Here is a 15,531-nt window from a genome sequence, read left to right as displayed (position 1 = left end):
TTTTGTTAAAATGATGTGTATTGCTACATTGATATGGAAACATTTATATCAGTTGCATGCTCTTAAGTCCTTTATACATTTATTATCCTTAACAGTTTGTTATTCTCAACTGTGTAATTTTTTTGGGGTTCTGCATCTTGAGGTAAAATTAACTTTGCATACATTGATTTTCTTTAAAACCATCATGGTATTTTTTTTGCATTACACTTCCAGCAACACCGACGTCCCATTAAGTATAATTTACGCTAGTATTATTTTATTTTAATTTATTTTTTTATTGCTATTAGGCTTAATATCTTTTATTTTTTTTTATTTATTTTTTGTTGTTTTACTAATAGGCTTTATTTCCTTTATTATTGTTTTTCTTCTTTTCTTTTCATTATTATTATTTATTTATTTTTTGTTTTTCCCTGAGGCTTAATTTTGATTTATTTTTTTTCTGCACTTTACTTTCATCTTCAAGTGATTACATTAAACATAAAAACAAACACAAATCAAAATATACATATTTACATTAAAAAAAAAATTCCCTTCATTTTTCTGGCCATTAGTCGACCTCAATTACTCACCTCTTCCACTGCCCTCTTCTTCTTCTTATCACCTTGGGCAACGCTTGACGTCCCTGCCGCCGTGCTTTCGTCAAGAGCGAGCACTCCCTGCCGACTATCAAAATCCAAGAACGACGTTGCTCCAAATCAGGCCATGGAGGTGGTCTTCCATTTAAGCTCTTTATATTCGACCTTCAGTGTGCAAATCTCTGCTTGCGCATCCTTGTACATGTGCTGGAGCAGAGAGAGTTGGGCGTTGACCTGGTGGAGCTCACTTGTTCTATTCTACAGTCAATGCGCCAATTTTATGGCTGCAGTCACCGTCTCCATACAGGACGTTAGTGTGAAATGATTGGCTTCAATATCTGATTGCGCTGTCATTATTTGCTCAATCGACATCGTAAAAAGGTTGGAAAGAGTAGGCGTCGGGGCACTTGGTCTAGCAGTACTTGAGGGGTCATTCAAGTCCAAAAAGAGAGTGAGGGGACGGGGCAAGGCCATGTGGTCAACGAGAGAGATGTAATCGAAACGATGGTCATTTTTGGCAGACTTTCTACTCTGCTCAGTCTCTTTGCTCAGTCTCTCAAGACGACATAGAAAGTCTAGCGATCCCGGGTTTGTCCCCTTTATGTACAGTGTTCCGGTCGTAGGTTCTGTGGAGTTGGTGGTTGTATGTCTTGTTGTCATCCTTTAGATTCCGTGTGTCTGAGTTTTAGGATGTGTTAGGCGTGTTTCGAACAGGCGGGTTGAGCCTTAGTCCCTTTCCTTGTTGCCCAGAGTTTTGGTGGTACGCTCGAGCGGGTACCCTTGCGCTCGAGCGGAGTTGGATTTTTAGTTGTACGCTCGAGCGGACCATATCACGCTCGAGCGGAGTTTTCACACTTCTAGTATCTGTGCCTCTACAAAACTTCTGCAGATGTGTTTTTCACGCTCGAGCGGGTTTCCTTACGCTTGAGCGGGTCTGTTGCCGCTCGAGCGGGGTGTTCATTGTCTGCGAAAGTTTTGAGAGGGGGCAATCTACGCTCGAGCGAACTAGTTTTCGCGCTCAAGCGGATGTATTTTGTTCTTGTGTCCTGGTGCTCGAGCGGGCCTTCTTGCGCTCGAGCGGGTCCAGTTTTTGTGCTTGACGCTCGAGCGTTCTATTCTTCGCTCGAGCGGATCATGCGTATATCAGTTGGCAGCTGTGCATTTTTTAATCACATTTCAACATCCTTTCTCTCTCTTACTTTTTTGAAAAATCCTTTTGAGAGCTTCTCTCACTAAAACTCAACTTCTCTCTAAGTATTGATCTAGTAGGAGTGATTTCCTCACCTTTGGCCTTTACAAAAATTGTGTTGATCGTCGAGGGCTACGTTTTGATCCGAGCATATTGAGTTTTGGAGCACTCTGGGTTTCGTCATCTTCTCCCTTTGAGCTCCGAATTTGAGGTAGGGATATCCTACTCTTCCTTATGAGTTTTGTCTTTGAATTTTAGCATTTTGATATGTTGGGGGTTATTGGGTATTTTTGAGAAAGTTTGGGTCTTTGTGTAATTTTACAAAAGATGGGGGTTTGCTATATGTAAACCTATATGCATGTTTGATAAATAGAAATGAGGCTAGTGTTGAACTATTGAAGAAAATGGAACCTTAGTGTTGTTATGTAGATTATGGGTAAAGCCGTAATTACATTGATAAATTAATTTGTACAAGAAATTTAGGGAATTGAGAAATTGAATAGGAAATATTCAAATTAGAAAGATATGGGGTTAAAGGGTGTAGTTGGACTCACTTATCGCTCACCTAGTTAAACTGTTGATAATATATCAAATTGGTGCATTTATTTCCTATTTAGAAATAACTGTATTGGACTATCGGTGGAGGATAGTCTTGATTGTTGTAGGCAATGTATGATGATTAGGCAAACTAAAGCTAATCTATTGAGTATGCTAATGAACATGGAAATTGGTTTAATACATCAAAATGTTGTATTGATAGGCTAAATTTGTGTATGATAATTGTTTATATACATTGTATTGTGTGGGAGGAGAAAGGGGCTGTACTCCACGGTTCATTGGAAGAATGGGGCTGAACCTCTAAACCGAATCTTGTGACAGTGATACAGCACTACAATGTGTATCAGGCTGCGAATTAGAAGTGTTTTTGTTTCATTAATACAGCACTACAATGTGTATTATTTGAGACTTATGGAAGTGTTTGTTTTAATTTGATATAGCACTAAATTGTATATCATTATCATTCGTGAAATATGGAATTGTTTGTTTTGATTTGATATAGCACTAAAATGTATATCATTATCATTCGTGAAATATGGAATTGTTTGTTTGATTTGATATAGCACTAAAATGTATATCGTTGAGAAATATGGAAATGTTTTGTTTGACTTAGATATGACACCAACATGTATATCCATCATGAATTTTGAAAGTGTTCTAGTGGGGAATTATGATCTCATCAAATGATTTGGCCAGGGCACTGAGCCTTGTTTTCAAACTCTAAGTTGAATAAGAAATGGAAAGTGAATCGTAACACGGACATGAATGTCATGGAACAGTAATGTGAGGTAAACGAGTGTACAAGTGTTGACCACCTATCAACTGCTAATCTTTTAGTCATTGCTTATAGTTGGTTTAGTGTATTTCTACTGGGCTGTGGCTCACCCTATATGGGATACCATTTTCAGGTACAGGAAGCATGCCACCTCCAAGGACATAGCTTGAGAGGCTAGAGGCAGGCAGACGTTTGTGGTTGTGTTATCTTTTGTTTTATTTCATGTAATTTCAAGCCAAGGGCTTAATGTGTATTTGAGTTAGTACTCTCCTCTTTGTAACCAAGTGTTAACTTGGAAAACTGTGAGTCCGTAGGGCATTTGCTTTTGTTGTTAACATGTAATGCTTTTGTAAAGAATTACTCTGATGAATAGAATGATGTTTATCTCTTATATCAATGCATGTCTAAATTGATGGATGTAGACACCCCATTTTTGACCGTCCTTAAGACTTGGACGTCATCGTTTGAACACTCGATGATTACCCTTGTTTGTGTTCGTCTTGAGTTCTCGGAAGTTTCGGCTACGTGCCTTACCTCGAGACCTCTCGACTTGTCTGTTTTGTGTCTGGTTTTGCACCAAACACTTGTTGTTTTGCTTCTGAGGGTGGGAAGTAGCTTGTAGGCCATCCCCACACCTCACCGGCCATGGCTTGAGGCCACCGGCCTTGTTTCCTTGCCACCGGCCATTGGTGATGGCCGGTCGGCACTATTGATGGTCGGTCGGCATTGTGTTTGGGCGGCCGGCCGCTGTTTTTGATCAATCGGCCACTTTTCCTAGCTGAGACCTTTTTTTGAGGGAGCTTGACCCTTTTGACCTTTTTTTTAGCTTTTCTGAGAAGCTTGACCCTTTTTTAGTTTCTCCAAGAAGCTTGACCCTTTTTAGCTTCTCCAAGAAGCTTGCCCCTTTTTAGCTTCTCCAAGAAGTTTGACCCTTTTGAACCCTTGGTTTTAGCTTCTTGAGGAAGCTTGAACCTTTTGAAACCCTAGTTTTAGCTTCTTGAGGAAGCTTGAACCTTTTGAACCCTTGGTTTTAGCTTCTTGAGGAAGCTTGACCCTTTTGAACCTTAGTTCTAGCTTCTCCAAGAAGCTTGAACCCTTCTAAGCTTCCAAGAGAAGCTTGGACCTTTTACACCATTGTTCTAGCTTCTCCAAGAAGCTTGGCCCTTTTGTCTAGCTTCTCCAAGAAGCTTGGCCTTCTTGGCTCTTTTGCTCCAAGCTTCTAAGAGAAGCCTGACCCCCTTGACCCTTTTTTTTGTTAGCTTCTCTAAGAAGCTTGGCACCTTGTCTTGCTCTATAAATATAGAGCCTATCCTTCCATTCAAGAGGTGCCAAGAATTGGTCTAAGGCGCCATACATATATCTCTCTCCATATCTCCTCCATTTTAGCTCCAAATTGCTTGGTTCTTGGCTCCTTTTCACGCCAACCCCTAGCTTAACACCTCCATCATCAACCTAAGGAGCTTGGAGGCCATTTTCAGAGGCTAAGGGACTGGTTTTTTGTCCAAGAAGCTGCTGGTTTTGTTGGTCTACAAGGGTGAGCCTTTAACACTCTTTTATCCCCCGTTTTTGCACAAGTTTTTAGCTTATCTTGCTTGCTGTTTTGAGCTTTGTGTATAACATAAAAAAGTTCTATTTTTTTATGTTTAAGATACTTCATTAAGACCACTTTTGTGTTTGGGGTCGTTTACCCTATCTTACGCCTTGTTTGGCCCCATTTTTGTGTGATTTCTTGGTTTAATAGTCCCTTGCATGCACCTTACACTTGCCTTGCATTCCTTTATTTTGCCTAGAAAGGCATCTTGCATTTGGACCACCATGCTTGCATGTTTTGGCTTAGCTTTGTGAAGTTTTTAGTCATGTTTTAACATGTTTAAGTTCTGTTTGGTGTCGTTTTGGTCATGCTTGCCATGCTTTGTATAGCCTCTTTGCATTCTAGCTTGTTAGCCTTGGGTGTGTGTGTCACTAGCATGCTTTACTCGGCTTGTTCTCATGATTTGGCATCATTGGAGACCATATTTCAGTCCATGTTCCATGCTTTCATACTTGCATTTTCCATCCCTTTTCATGCTTTGGAGAGTTGATAGCTTATGCTCCATGTTTAGGCCTTTGTGCATGCATGCTTGTGTGTGAGTTTTCATGCCTTTGTTACATCATTTTGGCCACTGATTTTGGCATGCTTGAGAGCTACCTATATTAGTTTGAGTCCATCTTTGCATGATTGTGTATGCTTGTCTTGCATATTGTCACATCCTTGTTCCATTTTACATGATTGTTGCATGCTATACATATTCACATGTTCATGTTGCATACTTAGCTCACATGCCTAGGTTGCATTACATTGGCATGCATACTTTGCCTCTTGAATTGAGTATGATAGAGGTTGAGTTCATTGTTTGTTTATGTGCATTTCATTCCACATTGAAATTGCACACTTTGGTTCTTTGGGCCATCACGCATTGAAATGCGCGATTGGTGGTCCGAGAATCAAGTACCATGCTCCTTTGAGCCATAAACATGATAAGGAGTGTGGTTGGTGCAAACATTGCTTGAAATGCATTGCCATGCCATGTTTTGTCCTCTGCTGCTGTCAAACCAGTTTCTGCAGGAAAATTTGGCCGACCGGCCATCTTCAGTGCCGACCAGCAAATAGTGTTGGCCGTTGGATCAATTTTGTGGCCGGTGATCATTTCCCTTGGTCGGTGGCCATTCCCCTCAGCCGGTGGTGTTCCACAGTGTGTAGAGAGCATATCCTGGGACTTGTACAATTTTCAGAGGAGTAGAGCAGGGAAAACAGAGGCAACTTGTGCATGGCGTTGGATTTCCGAGCAAACCCGAGCACGCGTGCATTGGATCCTCTTCCCGAGGCCTTTACTGCTTTCCATAGTTTAGTTAATTTGTTAATTAATTAAGTGGTCTGTAATAACTAATTTGTATATTCTTTTGGTCCCTCCAAGCGAGGGCGAATTTGTAATAAGTGTGGGTGCGTGTGTCCATGTCTTCCAACTCCCACTTCTTTCTCCCTTTTACTTACATGCTTTGATGGTTAGTATTAGGGCATATTTAAATTAGTATACCTTATGATATGCATGCGTGCATCCATACATTTGTCTTGCATGCACCGGGCTCGGCGCATCATACTAACTGCATTGCATTTCAATTCCAAGTTGAATACGTGCCAGTTGTAGCATCTCACATGTCATTGTAGATTAGCCGAGCCTATCTTAGTTGCATTTTGCATGTGTTGCGTTAGCCATCTTAACATGAACTAGGATCATGCATATGATTACTAACTAGTTTCTGTTTTGGCTTGGAGTACTCTGTTAGCATTTATGTTTTAGCATCCTTGTATGCGTGTAAGTGTTGCCATGAAAGCATGCTTACCATGAGGCTACTTGCTTATGTGATATAACTACTTGAATGCCTGTGGGTGGAGGTTGAATTACCTAAATTGGAATAATGCACTAAAACTGTGAGTTTTAAGCCCACTAGATAGTGGCAAAACCATCTTTTCTAAAAGCCCACTCGAGGGTGGCAAAACCTGCATTTTAGCCTACTTGCGAGTAGCAAACCATTTTCAAAACAAACAAGCTATGTTTTGTTCCAATTTAGGCGATTTGGTCTATACTTGTTTGCTGTGCGGATAAGATAGTAATTCTAGGCTAATAACCGGAATAAGAACACATAACGTTTTCAAAACTGGATATCATGGTTAGTAGAGGCCGATCTTCGGATCGGGCGAGAGGGGGTGCTCATAGCTGACCTTCCCCAATCGTACCCAAGCTCCTGAGCCGAGGCAACTTTGGTGATGACGGACACGTGGCCTTTGGCACCGAGTTAGGGTTTCCTAAATTCCCCCAAAAAATAAACATTTAGGTGGCGACTCTGTATCTAGCAAAGCAGTCCATGTTTGGCACTTCTTTTCAAAATCTGTTTCTCAAAACGATTTGCCGGATTTGGACTCTTTGGTTCAGATTAAGAACCGTGACACAAATCGAGTCCGAACTGTAGTGGGGTCCCTCGCGGACGTGTTGCAGTTTCTGGCGACTCCACTGGGGATTTAGAGAGCTTTACTCGAACTCGTGATATCCTGTTTTGATTTCACTTATGTGTTTCTTTGCATTGCATGTGCATTGGTGCGCCCAGGACACCGGGTTTGCCATATTCCATTCCTGAACGGTTTGCCGGAGGCTTGTCTTGTCAAGGCATGACCATAAGGCTGATCGGTTATGGGCTCTGACAGTATGGGAACACAAACCCCAGTTTTTACCGGGGCACCCTTTTGACCATTCGACCTAGTGCATATTCGGAATCCATAGTGACCATTCCAAACTAGGACAGGTTGCTTACCCGATTATAGGTTGTTTGAAAACCGCTGCGTGCGTAGTGAAACCCTAGCTCCTGACAAAATAGGACAGGGAAACCCTACCCCAACATAGGGGTGTCTTGGCTCTCATTTGTTTACTATGTGCTTTTAGAGTGTATCTCTACAGGGAATGCGGATAACAGTTTGCAAGTCTGAGTATCAGGCTTGTGGGCATCAGCATCAGTATTTGGGGAATTAGTTTTACCCGAGGGTATCAATTTTGGGACAGATATTTGGGGAACAGTTATCAGTATTGAGCACAGTCGTTCTGCTATCCGTTCTAGTGAAATTGAGCTGAGATGCTGTCTGTTTTTTCTTTTGCAAGGTAGTCCTAGAACTATAGCTTCAGAAGGCTCCACTATCCCCCAGGTACATTGGACTTGTGCTGGTAGACTTTGTCGGGTCAGAGATTCAGTTCGAGGGCAATCAGTGTTCCTTCGCCAGAGGCAGGGTAAAAAGGCCAGTCAGGCATAGATCATCAGTCTTCGAATCAGCAGTCATTATCCATCTCACTTGTGCGCAGTTGGGTTGAGATATCTGTTTTTACCTCAAGAAGGTATACCGGTTGCTCAGTTAGATCGGAACAATATGTCGAGTCTGGAAGAGATGGTGCGCCAACTCCAGGATAGTATGAAAGCCATGCAGCAAGACACTGTCCGTCAAGCAGAATTCGCCAAGCAACAGGCTGTGGTCATAGCCCAACAGGCAGAGACAATTGCCAGGTTAGAGCAGCAAACTAGAGTATCTACTTCACACCAGGCTCCTCCCTCACCAAGAGTTCCAACACTCGGGGAGACAGCTAATGTCCAGGAAGATACTGACATTCTGACAGGGCCAGCTCTGCCCCCGGTCCTACCCCAGCTATCTAAAACACCCACCAACCTACCAGACCTCCCCTTTGATGTCGAGATGGACCCCACAGCATTGAAAGTGAGCAAGCTTGAGAAATTGTTCAAGAAGTCTCAGGGGGCCCACTCCATTGCTGACATTGAAGATGGGTATACAGACTCGGCTGTGACGCTGCCGGACAGATTTAAGATGCCGCACATCGACCGCTTTGATGGATCTGGGGATCCCATGGTACATTTGCGGCTGTTTTCGGACATACTAAGGCCGATGGGCCTCACCAGATTACAGAAGCTATCATTGTTTGGCCGGACCCTGTCTGGGATAGCCGCAATCTGATATGCAAAATTGGAGAACTCTGTGAAACAGAATTGGGAAGAGATGGCTGAGGCCTTCAGTGATCAATACTCCTACAACACACAGATTGAGGTCACAACTCGTGATCTTGAAGTCACCCGCCAAGAGCCAAAGGAGGGTTTTTCAGAGTTTATGGCGAGGTGGAGAGCAAAGGCCTCGATGATGGCTATAAGGCCTTCCGACAACGACCAGATAAGGATGGTTATGCGCAACCTCCAACCCAAACTGATGCAGAAAATGATCGTGCTCCCCTTCCGTACCATTTCAGATCTGCATGAGATAGGGGTACAAATCGAGGATGCTATGAAGCAGGGCCTTATTGATCAGGAGAAGGGGCAGCCCAGGAAGGCGTTCACCCACAGTTCGAATGCAACCACCAGCGGTGATGCAGCTGCTAGGACTTCAGACGTGGGCATGGTCGCCACCACCACACCGAGAGCAGCCACCCCCTTTGTTGGTGCATCCACTTCAAACCCCCGAACTTCGGACTATCTACCCCGAGGCAAGAGGGTTTTCACCCCACTCTTTATGCCTTTGTCTAAAGCTCTAGGGGTCCTACTCAGGAAAGGGCATCTGAAACCGTTAGAACAACGGCCCCTACCCGATCCTCTCCCTCCAAAGCATGACCCGACCAAGTACTGTGCTTTTCATCAACAAACCGGTCATGACACCGACAATTGTGTCCGTCTCTGCCACGAGATACAAAATTTGATTGACAACAGGGTCATCCCCGCACCAAGTCCTGCAAAGTCTATCGACACTTGATCAGTGAACTTGTGGGGGATAATGTGATGTGATCGAGGGATGAACTACCTGCGGGTGGCGCTCAGTTTACTCCGTATGTGGCGTATGGCACGCACTGTTTTGAGCATTTACGAATGCTGGGTTTTGTACGTTTTGGCTTGGGTATTGAGTCAGTTCTGTTGTTTTGAGTCTGTCTCTTTGTTTTGAGTCAGTCTTTTCATATCGAGTCAGTCCTGTTGAGTCTGTCTCGTTGTATTGAGTCAGTCGGGTCTGTCTTGTTGTATCAAGTCAGTCCTGTTTTGTTGGAGTCGGGTGATTCCGGGGGTGTTACCTCGGACATCACTATCTTGTTTTGTGTTTGTCTTTTTGCTTTCTTTTGAGTCTGTTTCTGCCTTGGAGCCAGTTATGCCAACAGATTTGAATGGAACAGCAGTGATTTTCACACTCTTATGTTTACTTCTGCCGTGTGCCAGTTGTGCCAGAAGTTTGAATGAAATGACAGTGCTCGTCGCTTGCCTTTTCTGTGCCTTTGAAGTCATTGTAATGACCTAAGTTTTTCAAAACTTTTTTCGAAACATTGTGATAAAAACGAAGAGGAAGGAATTCCTCAGGTTTTGCAAAACTTGATCAATTGAGAGAAAGAGAGACATGCTAAGCCCTTAATGATCGAGATCATGCTTGTTAATGTGAGTACTGAGAAGGATCCTGACTTGATCCAGATTGGTTCCCCACTGTCTTCAGCGCGAGCGATTTGTCACTTTCTTAAAAGATTTCAAAAACTGTATTGCACGATCTTGCGAAGACCTGTGTGGAATCACTCTTGAGATTGTGCAGCTTAGGATCGCTCTCAGCCTCGAGATTCGACCCCTCACTTTCAAACCTTGAACCTGAGTTCAGAACGTTCAACGGTCAACCACAACGTGAGGCCTGTGTGGCCATTTTGAAGCAGCCCTCGAACAAGCGGCACCAAAGTCAGATCAAGAGGATCAGATCAAAGGAAGCTTGTAAAGCTAGATCAGAAGCCCTCCCTCAAACTAGGGGCAAAAATGTCAGATATGCTCGAAGAGCCGAAGATGGATCCTTCAGTAAATCAATACAACAGCCACTCTCCTGGATACGGATGGCTTCAAAACCCTAAAACCATTTGGCATGGACTTGTTACACTTTTACCCTTTGAGAGGCTCGCTGGGCCGAAAACCCGGAAGGGCGACCCAGGCAAAAGTTAGAGCAAGAGAAAAATACAAAAAAAAAAAAAAAAAAAAAAAAAAAATATACAAAAGAAAAGAAAAAATAAAGAAAAAAATGCAAAAAAAAGAAGAGAAAAAGAAATGAAAAAAATTGAAAAGAAAAGAAGAACAAAGCTCGCAAGGTCGAAAACCCACAACGGGCGCCTTGGCAAAAGTTAGAGCCTAAAAATGAGAGGATAATACCCGAGTGTACCTTACCCCGAACTACGTGAGGCTTGATTCCCATCTTTCGGATACGTAGGCAACTTCATTCTGAAGTCCAACCGTAAAATACTTCAAATTCAACTGTGTCCATGTGATGGTTCTAGTCATCTTTGTCTTTTTTGTATTCGGGAGTTCGGTTGCAATCATCGCTCTGAGGACTGATTACAATACACTACGGTGCCATTCAGACAAGGGGCAACTTTCCGTTGCCATTCAATGCACCGCGGTGTCATTCAAACAAGGGGCAACTTTCCGTTGCCATTCAATGCACTGCGGTGCCGTTCAAACAAGGGGCAACTTTCCGTTGCCATGCAGCTCTCTTCGAGCAAGGGGGCAATTTTCCTCCGATCTGAGGTCGTGCATCTAAAAAGTAGGTTCTGTCCTCGTTGGACAGTGGCCGTTTGCAAAAACAATTTTTGAGAATTTTTACTGAGGTTTACTGATCCCTCGAAAATTATTCCATCTTTTCCAAAACTAGACCATTTCTTGGACCCAAAAAGGGAAAATTTTCAGTGCTCATAACCTAACTTGCATTATTTTCAAATCAAAAATCGAACAAGTATGTTAATCTAACTATCATATTGGTCAAAAATTTTTTAGTTGAAAGCAAAAAGAAAAAGTGGTCAAAATGATGAACTAGGGGCACAGTTGAGTCAGGCTTCCTGTCTTTTCCCCGTTGTCAATGCATCTGCCAGAAGGGCACTCTACCTGCCGGAAAGGGGCACAACTGAAGTTAACAACAAAGGGCTGAAAGCTCTTTCATCCTCCAAGCAATGAGGTATCAAGCCAAGTGCGAAGCACGAACGGGAATGGATCAAGATATCCCACTCCTTTGTTTGGACAGATCTGATCACATCCAAACTCCCCAGCAAAGCATCGTCAACCGATGTCAATTGCAAATCTGCTGCACATCTAGCCGCATCGCAACCCCTCTGTGGGAGAAAGTTCACTGTTGTGAGCAGAAGAAGAGAATCTAGCAGAATGCTTGGGGCAAGAACCCGCAACTTCCTGTTTATTCATCAACCACCCAGGGGAGGGATAAAAAAATGAGAGATTGAAGAATAGAGAGATGTGCACTGAGAGAAAAAGTGAGAAAGGGGCTTTTTCAGAAAAATAGAGATTGAGTGCCAAAGTGACTTGAGAATCACAAATGAGAAAATGATGGGAAACAATACCCAGAGAAACTGGCTCCTCGTGTGCTGAGAGGTCTCTCGTCTTTGTAACACGTCTGTGTGTCGTGTCTCTTGTTTTGTTTGTCTCGATTCTGGATTTGAGTCGTTCCGAGCGTGTCTCGATGTGTTTAGGTTGTTTACCTTTTGTTTTTCGTTGTTGAGTCTTTTTCGCTGTGTTCAGTCGTAGGCTCAATACCTGGTCGAGAACTCATTTTCCCAATTTCAAAAAATGATTTGTTGTGCTCTCAGAGTGCTGTGCCATTCTCCACATTTGTGCAAAAAAGGGAATTTGTTTTTCGAAAACTGCAGGGTTCAACCCAGGTCATGTGAGAACAGTAAAATCAGGATCTATCTGAAGCTATATAGGTTTTGGACTGCAAAGCAAAAGGAAAGAGGGAAAATCGAAGCATCTAAGTGTGTTTCACCTTCAGCAAATCCCGTGATTGTACTCTGGATACACCTCTTCAGGCCTTGTCAGTGCTCCGAAGAATGAGTGTGCCTCTACTCCAATCTTAAGCCTGCTTCAAGTCAGAATGGCAATTAAAGCAGTAGCAGATGTTATCTCTCACCAATATAAACAGGGTGTTCCCTTTTCAGGCGGAGTGTGTTACAAACCCCTTCGAGAGGTAAATCGGAGGTCGCGTTTGGATTTGGCCTCGTTAAGGCTTTTATTTCCTCATTCAGCATTTTGTTTCAAACGTGCTTTTGAAGTTGCACATTCGTCGCATTGTTATGCACACCATTTCTCGCATTGTTACGCACTCCATTCGTTGCATTGTTATGCACATCTATCTAGCATTGTTATGCACCGTTACGCCTGCATTGTTATGCACATTATACTTGCATTATCATGCACCTCTTTAACTTGCGTTATCACGCACATTCTACTTGCATTGTTATGCACAGTTCAATCGCATGGTTATGCACACTCTACTTCCTTCCGAAACTTCGGGATACGTCCCTATGTTTCTCATTCCTTCCGAAACACCGGGATACGTCCCTATGTTTCTCTCTCCTTTCCGAAACTCCGGGATACGTCCCCATGTTTCTTTTTTCTTTCCGAAGCACTGGGATACGTCCCTATGCTTTTCTTTCTTTCTGAAATTCCGGGATACGTCCCTATGTTTCTTATTCCTTCCGAAACTCCGGGATACGTCCCTATGTTTCTCATTCCTTCCGAAACTCCGGGATACGTCCCTATGTTTCTCTTTCCTTCCGAAACTCCGGGATACATCCTTACGTTTCTCCTTTTTTCCGAAACATCGGGATACGTCCCTATGTTTCTTCTCCTTTTCTGAAACACCGGGATACGTCCCTACGTTTCACTCCTCCTTTTCCGAGACACTGGGATACGTCCTTATGTTTCTCTCCCTTTTCCGAAACACCGGGATACTTCCCTACGTTTCTTTCTTCTTTTCTGAAACACCGGGATACGTCCCTATGTTTCTTCTCCTTTGTCGAAACCTTTGGGATACGTCCCTAACCTTTGGGATACGTCCCTAATCCTTGGGATACGTCCCTAACCTTTGGGATACATCCCTAATCCTTGGGATACATCCCTAACCTTTGGGATACGTCCCTAATCCTTGGGATACGTCCGTAATCCTTAGGATACGTCCCTAACCTTTGGGATACGTCCCTAACCTTTGGGATACGTCCCTAATCCTTGGGATACGTCCCTAATCACCGGGATACGTCCCTATGTTTCTCCATCTTCGGTTAAAAGCGTTCGGAATGCGTTCCAATGCTCACACCATTCCGAAACACCGGGATGTGTCCCTATGTTTCTCACTCAATCCGAAACGGCGGGATATGTCCTAATGTTTCTCCTTCTTTGGTTACAAGCATTTGGAATACGTTCCAATGCTTATACCTTTTCGAAACACTGGGATACGCCCCTATGTTTCTCTCTCCTGAAATACCGGGATACGTCCCTATGTTTCTTCTCCCTTCTTTTCAAAACACCAGGATACGTCCCTATGTTTCTTCTCTTTTTTCGAAACACCGGGATACGTCCCTATGTTTCTTCTCTTTTTCCGAAACACCGGGATACGTCCCTACATTTCTCCTTCTTTTTCCAAAACACCGGGATACGTCCCTATGTTTCTCATTCATTTCGAAACACCAGGATATGTCCCTATGTTTCTCCCTCTTTGGTTAAGAGCATTTGGAATACGTTCCAATGCTTGTATATTTCCGAAACACCGGGATACGTCCCTATGTTTCTTGCATGATCATAAGTTATGCTCGACTTTGTGCATTGTCTTGCATTGTGCCCCTGCCCTCGGGCGCATACCTTTATTTGTAGCTTGTATGCTTTGTCTAAGTCTTCGGCCTTGTCAAAAATGGGTCGTCTCTGGGCTTTGACATTCACTCCCGTCATTGTTATGACTTTCGAGTTCTGTCAAAGAGGGGTAACTGTAGACACCCCATTTTTGACCGTCCTTAAGACTTGGACGTCATCGTTTGAACACTCGATGATTACCCTTGTTTGTGTTCGTCTTGAGTTCTCGGAGGTTTCGGCTACGTGCCTTACCTCGAGACCTCTCGACTTGTCTGTTTTGTGTCTAGTTTTGCACCAAACACTTGTTGTTTTGCTTCTGAGGGTGGGAAGTAGCTTGTAGGCCATCCCCACACCTCACCGGCCATGGCTTGAGGCCACCGGCCTTGTTTCCTTGCCACCGGCTAATGGTGATGGCCGGTCGGCACTATTGATGGTCGGTCGGCATTGTGTTTGGTCGGCCGACCGCTGTTTTTGATCAATCGGCCACTTTTCCTGGCCGAGACCTTTTTTTGAGGGAGCTTGACCCTTTTTTAGCTTCTCCAAGAAGCTTAACCCTTTTTTAGCTTCTCCAAGAAGCTTGACCCTTTTTAGCTTCTCCAAGAAGCTTGCCCCTTTTTAGTTTCTCCAAGAAGCTTGACCCTTTTGAACCCTTGGTTTTAGCTTCTTGAGGAAGCTTGAACCTTTTAAAACCCTGGTTTTAGCTTCTTGAGGAAGCTTGAACCTTTTGAATCCTTGGTTTTAGCTTCTTGAGGAAGCTTGAACCTTTTGAACCCTTGGTTTTAGCTTCTTGATGAAGCTTGAACCTTTTGAACCTTGGTTCTAACTTCTCCAAGAAGCTTGAACCCTTTGCTCCAAGCTTCTCCAAGAAGCTTGAACCCTTCTAAGCTTCCAAGAGAAGCTTGCACCTTTTGCACCATTGTTCTAGCTTCCCCAAGAAGCTTGGCCCTTTTGTCTAGCTTCTCCAAGAAGCTTGGCCTTCTTGGCCCTTTTGCTCCAAGCTTCTAAGAGAAGCTTGACCCCCTTGACCCTTTTTTTTGTTAGCTTCTCTAAGAAGCTTGGCACCTTGTCTTGCTCTATAAATATAGAGCCTATCCTTCCATTCAAGTGGTTCCAAGAATTGGTCTAAGGCTCCATACATATATCTCTCTCCATATCTCCTCCATTTTAGCTCCAAATTGCTTTGTTCTTGGCTCCTTTTCACACCAACCCCTAGCCTA

Source organism: Camellia sinensis, chromosome 5 (genome assembly GCF_055761805.1).
Source record: "Camellia sinensis isolate YWXY chromosome 5, ASM5576180v1, whole genome shotgun sequence".
In the NCBI taxonomy this organism is placed as follows: domain Eukaryota; kingdom Viridiplantae; phylum Streptophyta; class Magnoliopsida; order Ericales; family Theaceae; genus Camellia; species Camellia sinensis.
This window is presented reverse-complemented; position numbering follows the sequence as displayed.